This window comes from Myotis yumanensis, unplaced genomic scaffold, assembly GCF_028538775.1.
Source record: "Myotis yumanensis isolate MYYU_CA2020_CCGP unplaced genomic scaffold, mMyoYum1.0.hap1 SCAF_3, whole genome shotgun sequence".
In the NCBI taxonomy this organism is placed as follows: Eukaryota; Metazoa; Chordata; class Mammalia; order Chiroptera; family Vespertilionidae; genus Myotis; species Myotis yumanensis.
Window position 1 is genome coordinate 147,216,480 of NW_027223754.1, and position 21,425 is coordinate 147,237,904.

Consider the following 21,425-nt stretch of genomic DNA (forward strand, 5'->3'; position numbering starts at 1 on the left):
AAGTGGCAGCTGCTGCCCCGATCGCCCCTCAGGAGGGGGAGGGGGAGAAGCCCCGAGGGCCTATCAGACTGGAGGCCGCTGTTCACACCTGCTGTGGTGCCGAGTGATCAGGACTGGCGCCGGGCACTGGCAGTGGGTGTGAGTGGCGGCTCCAGTGCCAGCTGCGGATGTGAGCAGGGCTGGCGCCAGCAGTGGGTGCAAGCGGGGCTGTCACTGGCAGCAGGTGTGAGAAGCAGCTGTTGGCCCCGATTGCCCCTCAGGAGCAGAGGAAGGTGGAGAAGTCCTGAGGGGCGACCAGGACTGGCAGCTGCCGCTCGAACCCGCTAACAGCGCCGAGCAATCGGGGCCAGTGCTGGGCACCAGCAGCGGGTGCAAACGGTGGCTCTGGCACCAGCAGCAGGTGTGAGCTGGGCCGGCACCTGCAGCAGGTGCAGGTGCTGGCAGCAGGTGCGAGCGTCTGGCGGGATCGCAGCACATGTGAGCAAAAAATTTTCAGTAACCACCACAGGCTCGCCCCGATGACAGTGACCAGTGCCCCGCTTTGGTCTGGCGCCCCCCGCTCACCTACTCCAACATCCCACCGCAGCCGATGCCCGCCATGTTCTGCACTCGGCCACCTGCTGCTGACGCCCGCCATGTTCTGCGTGCACCCCCTGGTGGTCAGCACACGTCATAGCGACTAGTTTTTCAGTTGTTCAGTTGTTCTGCCATTTGGTCTATTTGCATATTAGGGTTTTATATAGAGAGATTAGTATAAAGTAAGTGTATTTAATACATTTTATCAATTATATTTATTCTAGTTGGAATGGAAGGAAGATTGCCAACTTCAGCTCCTCAAGGCAAATCCTTGGTACTAAATTCTAAGAATACAGGTATGAACACAGACTAAAGAGGTGGTGCATAGCCTCTAAGTGTTAACTCTGAGGGATGTGGGAGTGGAGGGAGAAGAGAATGTTTCAAGGCGAAGTAAAATATGTTAGATTTTAAATGCTGAAGAAGAGTCCAATAGATGAGCAAGGCAATAAAATAGGATAGGGCAGTCAGGGACTGAGGGTTTGGCACTAATAAAACTAACAAAGGGAAAACAAAAAACAAAAAAAAGAAAAAAAAAACTAACAAAGGAAGAAAAGGCAGGAAATCAGGCTGGAGAAGCACACATGTGACAGACTGACCATTAGAAGCTTTAACATGGAAAATGTTGCTTGTAATTTATCCTGAAGAAATTACCAGGTCCACATTTCAGAAGGTGCTTATGTACTGTAATGTCACTAGAAAAATGACACCAAAGGCAATGAGGACTTTAGAGAGAAGAGACTAGAGGCAATTGGTTAAGAGGATAGTTAGTGCAACAGGCTAGGCAAGAGATTATGAAGATCTGATCTAATACCAAGGTCATGCATTGCAAATGGAGAGAATGGAGACATATACAGATGAAAAGCATTCAAACAATAGATTCATTTACTTACACATACACATGGCATTACACACATATAAATTACATTACTACATTCTGTATGTGTAACATGCATACATATACATTATTCTAGTTACTCCTCATAGCATTTCTTTGAAATGGTTCTTATCTCTATTTGCAGATACAGAAACCAAGGCTCAGAGAGATTTATTAACTTCAACCGGCTCAGTCAATAGATAAGACCTAGGATTCAAACCCTGGTGTGTCTGACTGCAACACCTGACTCCATTACATCTAAGAATCACTTAAAAGGTAAAACTGATTAGGGAGGGAGGAGGGACTCAGATAAAGGTTAGATCAAGGCAGAAGATCTCTTAAAACAGGTCTCACCAAACCAACCATAAGAAGTGAACAAACCAAACAGAAGAATACTACTTAATCTAAACCCTTGTACTTTCAGAAAGAAAAAGCTAAAGTTTCTCTAAAACACTGCTCATGAAATGAGCATTTGTTATTGCTGTGTTCTTTCTCCTCTTTTTCCCTATATTTTCTTTGGTATCATTATTTCCTCTTCTATTTTGCTGCTATGCTGGAATGTAAAATACTTTTTCATACCCTGTAGGATTTAGGGAGAAAACTAGTATATAAATAAAAGTAGGCAGAATTGACTTTACTAAAGTGGTCTTATTTTTGTATATTAAAAAAAAGTGTGGATAACTTGACACTAAGGAATTAATGTGAATTTTTAAAAGTATATACTAATAGTGTAGCTAGCCCTTCTCTTTTAGAAATACATACTGAAATAGTTACAGACTAAATTATACACTTCCTGGAATTTGCTAAAATAATACAGGAGGGGGAGAAGTAGATGAAGCAGAATTGACCATTGTTGATGGTTATTGGAGCTAGATGATGGGAACTTTATGGTTCATTACACTACTGAGTCTATTTATTTAATTTAAAATTCTTTATAATTAGAAAGTTTTGAGATGTATTCAAATACTACATAAATAAAGAAGGAAAAAATAAAACAAAAAAGTATCCTATACAATAAAAGCCTAATATGCTTAGTGTCCAGACATCCGGTCGTCCATTCAACCAATCAAAGCATAATATGCTAATGATATGCTAAGGCTGTTCAACTTCTCGCTATGACATGCACTGACCACCAGGGGGCAGACAGTCAACCAGTCACTATGAGTGTACTGACCACCAGGAAGGGAGATGCTCCGACCGGTAGGTTAGCTTGCTGCTGGCGTCCAGCCAATCAGGACTGAGCAAGACGGGCTGGAGACACCCTGGAGCCCTCCCACAGTCCCTCTTGGGCCGCCAACCTCCTGCATCCCTCCCCAGCCTCAACTGTGCACCAGTGGGGTCCCTCAGCCTGGCCTGCACCCTCTCACATTTAGCCCGATGGTGGAACAACTGGTCGCTATGATGCGCACTGACCACCATATGGGGCACATGCTCAATACAGGAGTCTTGCCCGGACTGCGAGACGCGCAATGGGCTGAGTGACACTCCCTCCCCCACCCCATCCCCCAACCCCCCGCCAGACTGCACAATTTCGTGCACCAGGCCTCTAGTATGTATATATAATAAGTACATAAATCATTTTCTCATTAATTTTCACTGTAATTTTAAAGTTGATTTTCCAAATTAAAATTTAGGTTGTAACAAAAAAAGTCACATTTACATTTTAAGAAGCATTCTATGTTTATAAGTGTGGATTTAATAACCCAAAGGAAAAATTAGTCAAATGGTCAATGAAATTACACCATCTTCGCACTCATTAACATAGATCACAAATTACTTTCCACTTACTAATTCCACAAATATATACAATCTGACATTTTTTTTATTTGTTTGTTTTTAAATATATTTTATTGATTTTCTACAGAGAGGAAGGGAGAGGAATAGAGAGTTAGAAACATCAATGAGTGAGAAATATCGATCAGCTGCCTCCTACACACCTCCTACTGGGGATGTGCCTGCAACCAAGGCACATGCCCTTGACCAGAATCGAACCTGGGACCCTTCAGTCTGCAGGCCGATGCTCTATCCACTGAGCCAAACCAGTTAGGGCCAATCTGACATATTTAGTTATGTTATTGCAAATTCTTAAATTAAGGGTTTTCAGGAAATGCTCAGTACTTACTGGGTTACTAATATTGTACTTAATTACAAATCCTTATAACAAAAATATTTTTTAAATAGTTTTGTAAGTTTCTCTTTCTTAATAGTGGAAGCCTCCTTATTTTGTATATGCAAGAATATATGCCAACTAAACATTCAATAGGCACTGATCTGCTAAAATAAACAATAAGAGTCCTTAGACTGGGGATGAAGAGCAAAGCAGTGAGGAGCAGAGACAGTGATTACAAGCTACCTTTCCTGAAGAAGAAGAAGAAAAAAAAAAAAGACAGCTAAAAGAATACCTTTAGAGCAAGCATGTCAAACTCAAAGGCTAACTAACACGGGCCAAATAAACGAGGCAGTGGCCTGTGGGCCGTGAGTTTGACATGCTTGCTTTAGAGCATCAAAACTGGAGAAACTGAATTTTCAAAGTTTGGGGAAATAAGAGGACGTTATCAAACTAGCTTCAGAAAACGTTCCTTCTAGTTCAGATTCTGTCATTGACTAGCTTTATGAATTTGAACATCTCACTTAATTTCTCTGTGTTCAAACATAAATTCTCTTCCCACCAAGAAATTAATTAATGCACATTTACTTGTTTTATCAAACCTACTTTGGTTGTTCATCCATATTTTATCCCCATTTGTTAACCAAGTGCCCAAAGTAAATACCTAATAGTATTCCTCTTTTCTAGATACTTCAAATTACAACCCACTTATTTAACTGGTTCTAAGCTCTCATCTGTCTGCTCTTCTATGTTTCTAGGGCACTCACATTCTTAAATTCGGTTTCTTTATATTAGACTGTCAATTCATATAATCTAGAAGTTCATCAACTTTCATTACATTTACATTGACAAACCTGTCATTAACTACAAGCAACAAATCTCCCATAAATTTGAACTATTTCAATAATTTTCATTCTTTTCCCACTGACTTAAGTAATCTTAGTTTATGGCTATCACTAATTTTGTGTGGCTGACATCCTAAATCCAAATTACTTTTTCGCTTTTTTCTGACAATGACTACATGCAATTTAAGCTTCTGAAACTACCTCATTTAGTTACAAGCTGAAAAGGAAAGCAGAGGGGGGAATAAAGATGACAAGCTAATGCTGCCTGTTATAAGTATCCGTCTTCCTTTCCTCAGTCCCCTCAATGCTCACTCTGAGCCCTCAATCCCATTTCTACTTCTAGGTCAATTTCAATACATCCTAACAGTCTCCTACTGACCATCCATCACCAAACACAGCACAGTACCTGCTTTTGGGTTCCAGGCCCAATGCTAAAGCTATAAAATGGGGTAAGATGACTTAAACCCTGACAGCGGTTCTCAACCTGTGGGTCGCGACCCCTGAAAATACATCCTGCATATCAGATATTTACATTGCGATTCATAACAGTAGCAAAATTCCAGTTTTGAAGTAGCAACGAAAATAATGTTATGGTTGGGGGTTACCACAACATGAGGAACTGTATTAAAGGGTCGGGGCATTAGGAAGGTTGAGAACCATAAAGGAAGAGGCCTCCTTGTCATTAACATTATAAATACAATGTAAATACCAAGATTAATAAATACTAAAATAGAGGCATTGTTTTTAGGATATCAAGTACATGTAAGTAATTAATTTAGTAACCAGTTTACTACCCTTTGTTTTAACTGCATCTTAACCAGGACTATAGAAGACAAAGCTTAGTTTGATAAACTGGACTCTCTCAGAATGTCCTCCAAGCTTTCCCACATACCTCCACACACAAATATCTCCACCCCACTACTCATCCTTCCTTCCTCCCAATTATCCAACTATTCTAACACTTTGTCTTATTTTTCACTCATTAAAATTATCACAACAGTGAAGAGCACCTTCTAAATTTGAGGAACTTATAAAAGATATGGGAATGGGTATATGGCCTATGTTCCAGACTTATTAAGAATACTTTCCTATAACCCCCACTGTGACTTGCAGAGCAGATGCTCAATGAGTGTTTGATTTAAAAATCTCTGGTGACACATGAAGAATTACTTAATACACTAATACTAAGTATCTCATAAAAGCTAAATTAAAAGTAATTACAACCTGCACATGAGGAAGTAGTGGAGTAGAGAGGTTAAGAGCATGGCCATTAAAGACAAATTGCTGACTTCTAATCTAGTCTTGTCACTTAACTAGCATTGTGACCTTGAGCAAGCTTCATGTCTGAGTTCCTCAATCTTCTCAACTATAAAATGGGATAAAAGTAGGGATTACTTCCTAGGTCACTGTGATTATAAATGGCATAGTGCTTAAACCAGAACGTGACACATGGTAAGCCCTAGACTCAATAGTAGTAATAGCACTGGTATCACCCTTGTAGGAAAACCTAGATATATAGTCTTTATTTATTGATTTGTGAGGGGGGTGAGTGGGTGGGAGAGGGAGAGGGAGAGAGGAAGGAAAGAAGGGGAGAGAGGGGGAGAGAGGGGGAGAGAGGGGGAGAGAGAGAGGGAGATGCTTCTTATACATGCCCTGAGGGAGATCAAACCCAAAACCTTAACATACCTGGAGGACACTCTTACCAACTGAGCTACATGGCCAGGGCCTGGATATTTTTTTAACCAGAAATACAAATGATAACACCTTTCACCTTTTATAGTTACAAAATTCTTTTACAGAAGGTATAGACCAAGAATGGAAGAAGCAAGCATGTTAAGAGTTCCATTTTGACTTATTTGTGGAATCTAATGAACAAAATGAATTGACCAACAAAATAAGACCCAAAGCATGGAGACATGGAACAGACTGACATACACTGATGTGAGGATGGGGAGACAAGAAGAGACAAACTAAAGAACTTATATAGTTATATGCATCGCTCATGTACGTGGGCAATAGGGTAGTGAAGACTTGGGGGGGGGGGTGAAGAGGGTTTGGGAGAATGGGGGGTAAGGGAGAAAAAATGGAGACATCTGTAATTCTATCAACAATAAAACATTTTTTTAAAAAGTTCCATTTGGGGCAATCACTCAGTTTTTAATACTGGCTCTGCCATTAGTCAGCTATAATTAGTATATGACCTTTGACAAGTAAACACAGTCAAGTTGGTTCACCTCTCTCAGCCTCAATTCCCTAATCTGTAAAACTCAGTACCACCACCAATATCCCAGGAATGCCCCAAGAATAAGGAGTCAAGGCACCTAAAGCAACAAGAACAGGGCCCGGCACACTGTCAGGCTTATATTTCTGTTCTTCCCCCACTCCCCTACCCCCACATCTTATACAGAGTACCTCATTTAATTCACATCCCACTACCATGAAGTTCATATCAGGTTGAAGCATATGAAAAACAACTGACTACCGGCAAATTTATATGGTTCAACCTAATACTGAATCATTCACAAATAGAGCAAATAATCTCAGCGTGGTGAAATGATTTACTCAAGGTCACATGTACAGTAATGGAGCTAAAACTTAAAAAAACAAAACAATTTACTAATTTTTCATCTGATCAGCTTAATAATTGGTTCAACAAGTCCTACTCAGGATGGGAAAAAGGAAGGTATAAGAACCACAATACTACATGTAAAAATACATGTAACCTACAAGTTTTTGTCTGCATATTAAAAAATGATGGAAACCTAGATTTTTAAGAACCTTTAATTTTAAAATTAAAGGAGACAAGTTTAGGGAAAGTTAGAGGGAAAAATATTGAAAGAAGAGTATGCATAGCTACATTCATTCAAAAAGTACAACTGGATCTAATTAGAAACCCCACTAACTGCAAACCCCATAAGCAGCTGAACATCAAATATCCATCCTGGTGAAAGGTTAGAAGTTTCAATACCACAAATGAGTTGTTTGCCAAACACATAAGGAAGAGCTATAGTAAATGTATCCATTTTGATTCAAAAAAGTATGCACTAATATGTAATTTTGCTGTCGTGAAAAAAATAAAAGGCTTTTCTCCTATCAGTAAGAAATACACTATTGTAGTAACATTGTATATAATTGCTCGATTTATTTCTATAAATTCCACAAGGGCTTTAGGATTCGATCAACTAAGCCACTATTGGGATACAATGTCTGTCCAAACATGATACACAGTACTAGTAAACAACAAATGTTAGCAGAACAAGGCCCCATTAAACTGGTGGATTATTTAACGACATAAAACATTCACTTGGATTGATCTTCAAATCTATTCGGTCTCTTTCCTCCTTGATGTGTCATTCACCTTTTTTAAAAAAAACAAAAAAACAAAAAAAACCTGCATGAACCACAAAATAAGAATGAGGATAATGACTAAAAACTGGGTCTTTCCACAGATTTACAATAGAGCGGCACTGTTTTAATCCTTTTACCAGCCTATCCAATTATGTAAGTATTCTATGGCAGAAGATTACATGGCTCTTTCCTGAATCGGGTAGCCCCGGGATATGCTACATTTCCTCCAAACTCCACTGCCTCTTAGGAAGCAGTACGAAGCCAGCGGTCTTCCCTTACAAGACCTTACCCTTTAGCCATTACAGTTTTGTTTTTTTTTTTAATCCCATATAGCAACTGGCAACTCTTCACGCGCTGCAGGATCCCACCTAACATCACTCCTAGGATCCATTCATCTCGCTCCCCCGCGCCCCCCGCCCCCCGCGGCCGAGTGAGTTGTCATCGCTGGAAAGAGCAGTGTAATTACAATTACGTCGGTGCAGCGCGTCCCAACTCCCGAAACAAAAGTCAGGCTCCACCGGGCAGCCTCCTACGGCGCGACCGGCGACGGCTCCCGCCCACCAGGTTTCGCCAGACCTCCCGCGAGCGGCCCTCGGGATGTGGCGGGCGGGTCGCTCACGGAGACCCCCTGGCCCATGCCGGCTGCTCGCCCCGCTCCGGCTCCGGCTCCGGCTCCGCGCAGCTCGGGACTCACGGGGGGACTCTCCCTAGAACCCCCTCCAGGCCCCCGGCCCCGGTCGCGCGCGGCCCGCCGACAGGTAACCCGGCTCCGAGTGCCCAGCGTCGGGCGCTCGGGGCCGCGCAGTTAATGAGTAACGAGCCCGTACCTGGGAGGAGGGGCGGGGGAGGGGCCGCCGACGCCCGGCGCCCCCCGGCGGCCCCGGGGGTGCCCAGGTGCCGGAGCCCCGCGCCGGAGAAACAGTGGGACCGAAGCCCGCTGGCCCCGGCGAGAGAGCGCGCCCGCCGGGTCCCGGCAGGGGGCCCGACCCCCGCGCACCGCGCCCTCTGCGGCGCCGGCGCCCGCACCTGCACCTGCCGCGGCCACCCTCAGGGCCGGCCGGGGAGGCGGGGTGCGGGCGCCGATGGGGCGGTGCTCGGCGCCCCGGCCTCTCTCGCGCGCGGCTGCACTCACCTGAGGAACCCGCGGCGGCCGCTGCCCGCGATCAGAAGCGCTCGCGGAGCCCCACGGAGCGCGCCCCGGAGCCACGAGAGCTGGAGGAGGCCGCCGGCGACGCCGCTACCCTCCGCCGCGGCGGGCGCACTGCGCTTGGGGCCACCGAGGGAGTGTGGACTGCGCCTGCGCCGGAGCGGGGCCAGAGCCGGGAGCGGCCGGGCGGCGGGGGGCGGGGCTAGGGGCGGGGAGGGGGCGGGGCCGGGGCCCCACGCGCTCCCGGGCTCCTGGCTCCAGGCGGGGCTCTGCGCAGGTGCCGGGGCGCGGGTTGCGGGGGGCGAGGGGGGGGGGCCCTCCAGGTGCATCCGCGGGCCGGTTCCCTGGGAACCGAGCGAGCCGGCCCTGGGCAGTGTTTCCTTGGGCCGGGCGGGCGGTCTCGGGTTCACTGCGGGTGTGATGGGCTCACAGGAGTGGGGAGGTGAACCGTGGATGTGAGTTGAGGACTGCTCAACCTGAGACCTGGCGTCACGCCTCACCGCGAGTGTGTGTGTGTGTGTGTTGGGGGAGGGGGGAGGGCAGGAAGGAGCGTCCCATAGAACCCAGATCCCATCATTCCAGCAGCGGCTAGAGAGCATTCCAGAATGTCGGTTCTGAACCTGCCGTCTCTCATCTTTCCTGTCAACTGTCATCCAACTTGCACCCCACTTTAGGTCCTCCAAGGAGGAAAAGTGGAGCTACAGAACCAAGCTCCCAAAATCCGATAAAAAGGAGGCAGTCACTCTATGTGTTTTTATGTTTAGTAAAAGGGATACGGGGATCCCCGCGATTTATGGGATACACATCTGGAACAGGACCGTCATTCTGCATAGTGATCACATCTTTCAGAGTCAGTGAAGACTAGGGCATGTGCATGTCCGTAGGAATCGAAATTGCTGGATTGGAATTTGCCACCCCTGGCTGTGTGACCTTGGGCAAGGTGATCTCTAATGGCCCCCATGTTCTCATCAGGAAAGGGGGGTGGTGAAGAGAGCCTACCTCACTGAGCTGTTGAGAGGTTATGGTTTAATAATGTAAAACACAGTGTACTGCGTGACACATGCCTAATGAATATCAGTTTTAACATTATTACTATTATCATCCACCTATAATCCAAATAGAAAGTCATTAATTACTTTTTTATACCACAACTCCAATAGATCAAGTCCTAGCCATTTTAATTTCCAAATAATTTTTAAATCTATCTCATCTCATATTCACTGCCACTAAATATGACCTTCCTTATTAATGGACTCCTAATTATCCTTTCTTATATTATGTCATTCATGTCAGGTCATTCAAACATTTGTTGTGCTCCATCTATGTGCCTACTGTTGGACATGGGAACAGAGACACCATTACAATCTCTAGCACAAAGAATCAAACACAGTGCGGGAGACAAATATGTCAATAACAACTAAGTGGAATCAATAAACTCAACATGCAGCAAACTACTCAGGTTCTCCAATCTTGCCCCACACTCAAGGATCCTGCCTTTGCGTATGCTGCTCCTTTTCCCTGTTACATCCTGAACCTCCACCTCTTCCTTACCTACCTAATTCCTGCTTACCCTTTATTATGCAACCCAGGTATCAATTCCGTTGTCAACCCTTCCACGTGGCTTGTCACCCAGCCCTGTCCTACCCACACACCCGTAAGAGGTAGGTGCCCCTAACTGTGTTCCCATACCACCTTACCGCTTTTTAGCACTTATCCCATAGAATGCTAATTGTAGTTTTGTCTATTTTCCCAATTACTATGAGAACTGGCACAAGGACTGGCTCAATAAATGCAGAATGAATGAAGGAAATACATGGGGATGTACTGTCTTGGTATATAGATGTTTAGAGGACAGGCCCTATGATATACTCTGCATAAGATCTGAGATGTTGTGTATCTATGGGAAATAGTAAGCAATAGCCATATGCCTAAGTCCTACATTGGTTTATTTTCAAGCCATCCATAAGGCTCTTTGGAATATATGTAGTGGCGTTTTCTTTCACATATTTAACCTGCTAGCATAGTTTGAGAATGTGAAGAGCGATATGAGTAGTTACCTATAAGAACACTTACGTGTCCTCAAAGCAGAGACCGGGGCACATTATAAGAATGTTAGACACTCAGAATCTCAGCCTGAAAAATATATAGAGCATGTGAACATCCTAAGTTAGATTGCCCAGCCATATGTTAAAGAGATGGACACTTCACAACTTTGTAAAGATAATGATGGATTTTGTAATGTGTTCCAGTTTGCCTTCTCTTTCATTAAAAAATAAGTTATACAACTAATGTCAAATACAATATTTAAAATAATTCTTTTTAATCTTAAGATTTTCCCATCCATACCTGGGGCAGAAAACAAAGGAGATGAGTGGAAATATCTAGAAATTGAACAAATCATTCTAAGGTTGTTACCCTTAGTTATAACTTTTATTGCTTGCTTGCCTCTATTTTGTTTTCAAAGTTCAGAAAATGTTGTATATTTATATGGTACTTTTCCTTTTCAAACTAACTTCACATAAATTGTCTCATGAGTCCTTTACAAAAAATAATTTGCCATGGGTATTTGCCATGGGTAGAAAGAGTTATTCTTCATTTTTACAGATGGGGAGCTTGGACCACCAGAGTTTGGGCTCCAGTCTTCAGAATGCAAGGTAATGTCTCGCAAACAAATGAAGTTAAAACCCTTTAGAAAGCACACAGGACTCCATGTGCAGCAGTATGGCAGTCTAGAGATTGTTCGGTTCTCCCACCAAAAGCAACTCAAAATGCTCGATAAAATATGTAAAACATCTTACCAAACATATCAAAAGCTTAAGAAGCCCTCAAGGGCCCAAACCAGGTAACCAGGAACCCCAACAGTAAATAATACCAATGCAAAGGTGTTGTTGTTGTTTTTTAAAGCTGGTTACAGAAAAAAAGGTACCAAGAGCAAACTGTCATTTCCTTGTCTAGCAAAATAGTAACTTGTGGGCCAGTGCTCACTGCTCACATTCCCATAAAATGTTGCCTTTGCAACTCCTGTACAAAAGCAGGGCCGTCTCTAAAGTGTCTTTCGCTGGGTCAGTTGTGGACAACACTGCAGTTCAGGCCCTTTTTCTGAAGTTGGAATAAACAGCTGAAGAGATCTGAGGGCTGAGAGGAGCTCAGACTCTAAAAAAGCATGGTTTCCTTCAAAAGAGTCACGTTAACAAACCACATACATATAAGGAAACGTTTTGAAAACTGGCTTCAGATCCAGTTTATTTCGCAGACACACGAGTTACCATCCATTAAACACATTTATTTATTGCTTCTCTATGCCGGTACATAAATAATCTGCAGAAGGAGGAAAGAGAAGGAGAAAGGAGAAAATGGGAGGACTTCCTGGCTTCCCTACGGTGTTTCAGTTCTAGTTCATTTCTGAGGCTTCCTTTATCACTGTCCATAGATTCTATGAGAAATCCTTATACCCTTAAAGTAATTCCTCCCACTTTGCTTAGATTTTGAATGAAAAATAATATATTTTCAGGGAGAGATTGGTTTTTGTAGAAATTAAGAACTCAAAATAACAGTAGCTTAAAATAAAATGTATTCCTTTCATGTAAGTGTAAGAGGTCCAGGGATGGTATGGTACAGATACAGACTCTTTCTATCATGTGTCTCCACCGTACTGAACATGTAATTTCTACCTTATAGTCCATGCTGGCTGCTCAAGCTCCAGCCCTCACATCCTTATTTCCAGATAGTAGAAAGGAGTTGGGGGCAGAAAAGAACACACACCTCTATTTAAGAACACTTGCAGAAGTTGTATGCATCACTACACTTACACCTTGTTGGTCAGAAGTTAACTGTAAGTGATGTTGACATATGTAGTCTCTATTAAGTGGCCATGTCCCCAGCAGAAAATCAGTGGTTCTAATGTTAAAGGAGAAGGGGAGAACAAATACTGGAGACAACTAGCAGTCTCCGGCTTATCATCTGAGCTCTGACTTCGGATGAGAGAAATGGTGATGGGGTAGAATATGCAAATAGAGTAAATGTATTGTAAGGAAATCATATAGTGTGTTCAGTGATGGTGAGCAATGCAGATTGGTTAGCACATGGAACAAGTGCAGGTAGACAGATGAGGTAGGAAAATATGTGGGACTCAGATTGGAGAAGATCATAAATGCCAGACAGATAGTCCGAAGAGGGTTCCTGTAAGATTTTGAGCTGGAGAGTGAAATTATGAAAACAATGCTTTAGAAAGAGTAATGTGGTGGCAGTACCTAAAACAGCCGTGGGCAAACTACGGCCCACGGGCCGGATCCGGCCCGTTTGAAATGAATAAAACTAAAAAAAAAAAAAAGACCGTACCCTTTTATGTAATGATGTTTACTTTTAATTTATATTAGTTCACACAAACACTCCATCCATGCTTTTGTTCCGGCCCTCCGGTCCAGTTTAAGAACCCATTGTGGCCCTCGAGTCAAAAAGTTTGCCCACCCCTGACCTAGAATGTACTTGAGTGGGAATGACTAGAGGCAAAGACATTCAATAGGAAACTACCATGAGACAGAGAGTGCCTATACTGCAATAAAAACAAGAAAGGAGAAACATTTTAAGGGACGAATTTGTCTAATCATAGACCAGTGGTTGGCAAACTCAGTCAACAGAGCCAAATATCTACGGTACAACGATTGAAATTTCTTTTGAGAGCCAAATTTTTTAAACTTAAACTATATAGGTAGGTACATTGTTATTAACTTAATTAGGGTACTCCTAAGGCTTAGGAAGAGCCACACTCAAGGGGCCAAAGAGCCGCATGTGGCTTGAGAGCCGCAGTTTGCCGACCACTGGTCTAATGCAACAAGTGATATTCATTCTCTCTCTCTCTCTCTCCCTCTCTCTCCTTCCTTTGCCTCTCTCCCTCTCTCCCTTCCTACACCCCTCTCTCCCTCCCTCCTCCTCTTCATGTTCAGCATCCATTATACCTTTTTGGGATCGGCACAACGACGTTATTTGGGGAAGTGTCTTTTTGCCATGTTCAGTTCCTGTGATTCAAGTAGAACTGAATTTCCCCGACTTGAAGGGCGAGCATGTGACTCAGGTACAACCAATTCAGGAATTCTCCTGGTCATTATCATTTCCTAACAAGCAAGTGACTCAAGCAGGACCAATATTCTCAGCCATTTCGTCCATTGCCAGCCAATGGAAAACGTGGCTGAGAATGGAACTCACAGCAGAAGGCAGATCTGAGAGATAAGAAAACCAAATGTGAGTCCTAATAATATCATTCGACTTCCGGGATCAAGCTGTGACTGAAGCTGAAGAACCTGAACTTCTTAGTATATGAGCCAGTAATTTTCTCTTCGCGTAAGCCAGTTTGTGTTGGGTTTCTGCTGCTTGGAAATGAATACACAGAAATAAAGGCAAAGAAGGCATTAATGACCTTTCCATGGTTTAAAAACAATATCATCTACCTTTGTCATACATGGTATTAATAGGCATGGCACTGGTAAGTTTTATCTGTTCCAAAAAGTCAAATCGGCATTCAAAAAGAGGATGTTTGGTATGATTGGGAATGGTCACAAATTATCTGTGAAAGCTCTGAAAGTAATTACTGAGTCATAAAATATTGGACCTGGAGGAGACCTTTAAGTCATCTTACCTCACCACCTCTTTCCACAAATGAGGAAACTGAGACCCAGAAAGATGAAATGTTTATCCAGAGTCACAGAGCTGCTATGTGGTGTTCTTGAACCCAGGTCTTTGGAATACTAGTCTATATATGTCCATTGTATCCTTCTGACACTTCAAATCAGGGCATCTAAAAATGTTTTCAAGTACATTTGAAACACATATAATACAAATACAACTCCCTATGCAGTGAAAAGGACAATATTCACTTTTGAAAGCACGGTAGTGCCAGCAATATTCACCACAGTTTTGTGAGGATAGATAGATGGTCTTTCTGCACAATGTTGCTATGACTCATGCCACTGTATTTTTTTGTATGTATATTTTATTGATTTTTTTACAGAGAGGAAGGGAGAGGGACAGAGTCAGAACATCAATGAGAGAGAAACATCGATCAGCTATCTCCTGCACACCCCCCACAGGGGATATGCCCGCAACCAAGGTACACGCCCTTGACCGGAATCAAACCTGGGACCCTTCAGTCCGCAGGCTGACACTCTATCCACTGAGCCAAACCGGTTAGGGCTGCCACTGTATTTTAAGTGAAACCAACAATGCTGTGTTGACCACTGATAACTGGACCTAGATAGATACTTGAGCCAAAAGCTAGCTGTGTAGTTAGTTTGGATATGAGAAAGGCCAACCTTTTGAAGTGGCATGAAGCTCTCCACAACAGGGATCCTCCATTCCATCGACTGGAATCAACCCAGAAAGTTTTCCTCTCTTTGAAAATATGAATGCTAAGAGTGCACAGAGAGGGTAGTCGTGCAAGCTCAACTGGTAACCCAAATCAGCCTAAACTCCCCTTGATGATGCCTATTACTCATTCTCATTACAGAAATACTGGGACTCACATGTTCTGTAATACCTAATAATTCCTGTATCTTTGCAATTATTCCTTTATGCGTGTACCCCCTTATTTACACGTACATGACAAATGCTGGGAATGTGACAGAAAATAAGACAGTGTCCCCATCTTTTGGCTCTTACATCCTAGTGGAGGAGACAGTCAACATAGGAATAGATAGGTAATGTAATGGTAAGTGACTATGAAGAAAAATAAAGCCGGACTCATCACTCAGAACTTGGTGACATGGCCAGACAGGAGCTGGGAAATGTAATCTCTAGCAGTCTGCCACAAAGAATGCTGAGATGGAAAAGGGGAATGTTACTTTATATTGTAACTAACACCTTCCTTCACAAATTAACACATAATCCATCTTATAGTTAAATTGGCCCTAAGGGAGAACTTGCCTGGTTAGTCCGATAAACATATAGATATAGAAAGATAAACATATAGATAACTTGTGTTTCTTGAGTCACTTTTGGGGAGTCTGGGACTTTTTGTCTATTAAACTTTGCCCTATTTTAATGTTGCCATTTATAAACATTTATTGTGTATTCACAGTGTGCTAAAATCCACTCAATTGAATAGATCACAGAATATTTCTGAGTTAAGAAACAAAAATGTTTCTCGCAAAAAAAAAATCCCTGCCTAACTACCTTCTCTATTGCTACATATATTATGTATAAAAACAGCATGTATTCTATTACAGATACCAAGAGTTCTCACCCAAATACCAATGCCCTTGTAAATCCATCAATTAGTTTTACTGAGTAGCTATCTAAAAGGTGCAGTTGGTGAACTGCAGCATCAGAATCACCTGAGATGATTAGGGTTAATTACTAAAAAATTTTAAAAACATTAGAAGCAATTCTTTTTAAAAATTTTTTTGTTAATCTTCATTGGAGGATATTTTTCCCATTGATTTTTAGGGAGTGGTAGGGAGGGAGGGGGAGAGAGAGAGAGAGATCTATGCGACTCACATGGATTGCTTACCTCCCACACTCACCCGGACCAGGGCCAGGGATCAAACCTGCAACCCAGGTAGGTGCCCTTGATCTGGAATCAAACCCATGAACATTTAGTGCACAGGCCAATGCTCTAACCATTCAGCACACTGTCCAGGGCTGGAAGCAATTCTTATGATACTAAACTTTAAGAATCAATAGTAAAGAATATAAGGAAAGTAAAAGGATTCAGAAAAGTCCCCAAATTACAATCTAGATGGGATACCATAAAATATACATAAAACTGATTTTTTAAAATATACTCCAGAGAAACTTTCAGAATTAAAATGGTAAAATAAATGCAGCATCCTCTACTCTACCTCCTGTCATAAATTACCTTGCAGTAAGGATAATGACAAACAAAAATCCATTTTCACTGAAAACAAAAGATAGCTAAAACCCTGAACTAAAGTATATCCCAAAGTACAGTGAAGAGCAGGAAGACTCTGATAAAAGATGTTGGTAGCTACAGAACTCAGAAAACATGAAACAGAGCACACTTGACACAATTAGTGACTTACCTTAGGGGCAAAATCAACAATTATTCATTTGAAACAAGGGACTCAAGTACTGGATTGGCAGCAATGCCTCCCCTCAACCTGATTTATTATAAAAGAGGAGGCAACCTGATTTATTATCATATCTATATATATAAAAGCCTAATGTGCAAAGTGTCCCCTCGGGACCTTGGTCGCTCGCTATGATGCGTGCTGACCACCAGGGGGTGGAGCAGAATGAAGGAAGGCCCCAGCTGGCAGCTGGCAGCCGGCAGCCACTAGGGACCCTAGCTGTGCATGAATTTCATGCACTGGGCCTCTAGTTTATTATAAAAGAGAGTTGAAAGAGGAATGTTAGCCAAGCCATTTGTGCAGAAGCTCGTGGAAAACATGGCTCTAATAGACTGCACTGTGGGCAGCCCTGCAACAGCCAGTCAGTCTTAGAAATAGAAGCTGGAGGAACTCATCCACACAGCCTTTGTGTCATGAGGGGAATTCCTGTTAGGCTGGAGCAAGGTCCAGGCCCCTCCTCAGCACAAACCTTCAGCAAATAGGATATCTTTGAAAATCTCTCCTCCTTCAAAGATGGGTAATCAATCAAAAAGGAACCAGCATACAAAGATAAGATAAAAAGAAGGAGGGAAGAGGAAAAAGTGGCAAATTGAATTCTCATCAACAAATTGTTGCCATTAAAAAAAAAGAAAACTTTAACTATACATATAGCCATAAACTTTAAAAGGTAAGGGTGTTGCCTGGCTGGTATGGCTCAGTGGTTGAGCATCAACCTATGAACCAAGAGGTCATGGTTCGATTCCTGGTCAGGGCACATGCCCAGGTTGTAAGCTTGATCCCCAGTGTGGGGCATGCTGGAGGCAACGAATTAATCATTCTTATCATTGATGTTTCTGTCTCTCCCTCTCCATTCCTCTCTGAAATTAATAAAAACTAATGAAAGTTAAGAGTGCACCTGGAAGAGCATTATCATCAGAACCCAACCATGTTGACACCCTGACCTTGGACTTCCGGCCTCCAGAACTGTGAGACATACATTTTTGTTGTTTATAAGCTACCCATATGTGGTGCTTTGTTATAGCAGCCTGAAGGGACTGAGACGGTAGGGTTATTTGTGGTTGTTGGAAGTTGGAAGCACTCTGGGTACCTACCACCTGGAGAGTGCGTAGGTAAAAAGTGGTAGCTGCACATCATGAGGGATTCTGCACAGTGAGAAGCGACTGATTAGAGGGCCACAGAGCAGTGTGGATGGATCTTAAACATAGTGCTGCGTGAGGAAAAAATTAGATATATGATCAATAAATGACATTAAAAAGTGTATACATTAAAAAATACACATTTTAGCCCTAACCGGGTGGCTCAGTTGGTTGGAATGTCATCCCGTACACCAAAGGGTTGCAGGTTCGATTCCCGGTCAGGACACATACTCAGGTTTCGGGTTTGATTCTTGATTGGGGTGCATGCAAGAGGCAAGTGATCCATGTTTCTCTCTTAGATCCATGTTCTCTCTCTCTCTCTCTCTCTCTCTCTCTCTCTCTCTCTCTCTTCCGTCCCTCCCTCCCTTCCTCTCTCTCTAAAATCAAAACATATCCTTGGTTGAGGATTTTAAAAAGTACACATTTTATAAAAACAAACAAAAAAGATACATATTTAACACATTTGAGTGATTGCCTATAAGAGGAGGGGAAGAATAAAAAGGAAAAAATAAATAAAACTGACCTGGCATGATAATGTGGCATGCACTGATAAGTATGATTAACTCAACTTTCTTTTTTTTTTTTTTAACTTCCCTTTTATTCCCTCCCCTTTATGTTTTGGTTTTTTTTTTTCTGGAAATACACAGGCATGTTTAATGGAAGCAAAATGGGGGCAACGTCGCAGCCAACAGGGATTGAGCTCAGGCGAGGCAGGGCCAGTGCTGTGCCCGGGTCATGGAAGCCGCAGCAGCCTGGCAGCATGGGGGGTGGGCAGTGGGGGGAGGGGCGGAGACCTGGCCGTGGGGGGCCTGTGAGGAGCCCAGGCTGTGTTACTTGTATTCATTTGAATTTTTTTAAAATGAAGCAAAACTACAAAAGGAGCTCAAACATGAATTAAGAGAAGTGGGAGGGGAAAAACTATTTTAAAAATCAAGACAGATTTGGAAATACCATAAAGAGAATAAAACCATTGTTAAGAAAAAAACTAAGAACAAAAAATATTTTTAAAGCGTTATGGAATACTCAAGAAAAACATGTAAAACGAAATAAAAATGAACAAACTGTTTAAAAGGATGAGAGAAAATTATGTAAATGAGAGACAAAAGAAATCCAATATATGCACAATCAAGACAGATAACCAAGAAAAGAATCTATATATTGGGGGGGGGGGGGGGGGTGAGAGGAAGGGTAGAGCTTACATATATATTTTGAGAGATTTTCCAGAAATAAAATATCTAAATCTATAGATAGAAAGGACACATAATATCTCAAAGGAAAACAAAACTGGCACAGAATAATCAAACTAAGACCTATTCTAGCAAAGCTACTGACTTTTCAAAGACAATAGAAATCTTTTGGATATTCTCTAGATTAAAATGATCAAGATATCTGTAGGGGAAAAAAATCAAAATTTCTGACCCAAAAAATTTATACCTAAAAATTTTATACCAGAGAAACCTGTTAAAGTACAAATGTGATAGACAACATTTTTTAATGTGCAAGAATGTGGTTTCATGTACCTGTTATAGGACATTAGTTGAGGATGAATTTCACCCAACCAACCAAGAAACTTAGAAAAAAATATTTACTGTGATCATTGATTCCACTTATCTGTAAAATTAAGGCTAAGACAAATGTAAGCATTGTGGTCATAGAACAGAGGATAAATGTTATAAAATCCTGGCAATATAATAATGAAACAACCAATAGAAGCTGAGAAAGAAAAGAAGTAAGTATTATAGAAAATGATATTTTTAGAGAATAAGGAGGGAAGGAACGGGAAATATACTGCTCACTGCTTTAAATAATGTTTAAAAAATAGTCATAATGTTAGAAAGACATCCACTGGAACAAAAATGCATCTCTTTCATGTTAAAAAATAAATAAAACATGCACACATAAAGAAGATCCAGGCTTCCACCAGTGTGCCTCAGTGGTTGAGTGTCGACCCATGAACCAGTCAGGGCACATGCCCGGGAGCGTGCAGGAGGCAGCCGGTGATTCTCTCTCATTGTTGATGTTTCTAACTCTCTCTCTCTCCCTTCCTCTCTCTGAAATCAATAAAAACATATTTTTTTAAAAAAGAATATCCAGGCTATATAGTGAAAAAAGTTCAATGAGCAATATAAACTAAAAGCATAATAACAAAAACATAACTTACTAGTAATATTTATTTTATTTTAAATTTAAGATATAAACCCATGTGTCAAATGTATGGAATGAAATGCTATAAAGCAGCAGTATCCACCTAAGTGACCTTGACTAGCTAGAAACGTTTCAAGGGGTATCTCTGCTTGTAAGGAATTTGAGAAGTTAGGTATACATGCATATGTTTACCATAGGTGGGGTACTGCAATCAAAAAGCGGGAAATACTTCAATACTAATTAAAGACAAAAGAGAAGTTGGATGCTCCTTGCATCAGGCCAGTTTGTGATTTGAGCTGTGTAAGAAAGATTTTTTTCCTGGTGTAAGAATGGAAGTTACTGTGGTTGTCAACATTTTCTGAGCCTGTGCCCTTGACCATCACCAGATTGGACAAAGACAAAGCAGTGTGTTCAATCTGGGCTTCTTTTAATGTAATCAGAAGTCTAGATTACGGGCACTTGTTTAAGAGATTGCTTGTTTGTAAGAGAAGGTTTGAGGTCAAGGACTTTGGGAATGAAAAGGCTCTCAGAGACCCAACTTAACATACAGTGGTCCAAGAGATTGTCCTTTCTTGCTGGTTTGATGAAACATCTGAATATACTGAGCTTGAAATCTCAGGGGAAAAGAAGACCTTTTATTTCAGGAAGTGAAGATCTCAGGCTCAAGTCAGGCAAATGAAGTGGGCTCATGGCAACTTTTCTAAGCTTCATGTAATTAAAGGTTTTGAGGAGTTGCTGTACTGCTTTGGTAAAAATAAAGTCCAAATTTTGGACGACATATTTTGATGAATATGAAATATACTTTAAGTTTCTGCAGCTGTTTTTGGTGTGCAAACCTCAAGATGTGTTTGAGTTACCAAGTATCTCTCCTATCCGTGCAGCTTGGTTAAAGAGGAATTTCATTTCACAGACCTGAAAGAAAATTATGCTATTGAAAAAGACACAATCTAACTAGAATTTGAGAAGTGGCATATTAATCGCAAAATTGCCCTAAATTTCTGTCTACATGCCTCTCTTTCATGAAACTGCTGAAATCCAAGCTGATAGCAAGTCAATCACAAAAATTTGGAGCAAAAATTCAGCTATAGCCGAAACCGGTTTGGCTCAGTGGATAGAGCGTCGGCCTGCGGACTGAGGGGTCCCGGGTTCGATTCCGGTCGAGGGCA

General features: G+C 42.0%; 1 protein-coding gene and 1 long non-coding RNA gene across 3 annotated transcripts in view; one reads left to right on the top strand and one right to left on the bottom strand.

Annotated features, from left to right (window-relative positions):
* The window catches only part of RAB3IP (RAB3A interacting protein), a 61,879-nt gene extending 52,879 nt beyond the window's left edge, over positions 1-9,000 (bottom strand). The window contains exon 1 of one of the 2 annotated variants that reach the window (XM_070409746.1): positions 8,883-9,000. The gene's annotated coding sequence lies outside the window, so the exon portion shown is untranslated. The remainder of the gene's footprint in view (positions 1-8,882) is intronic. The other variant, XM_070409745.1, reaches the window with a different exon arrangement.
* Positions 9,001-10,056: 1,056 nt separating this feature from the next.
* LOC139006915 (uncharacterized) lies at positions 10,057-14,295 on the top strand. Its single transcript, XR_011470811.1, has 3 exons — positions 10,057-10,558; positions 11,502-11,551; positions 13,841-14,295. It is a non-coding gene; the product is annotated as an uncharacterized lncRNA (long non-coding RNA).
* Positions 14,296-21,425: the final 7,130 nt, after the last annotated feature.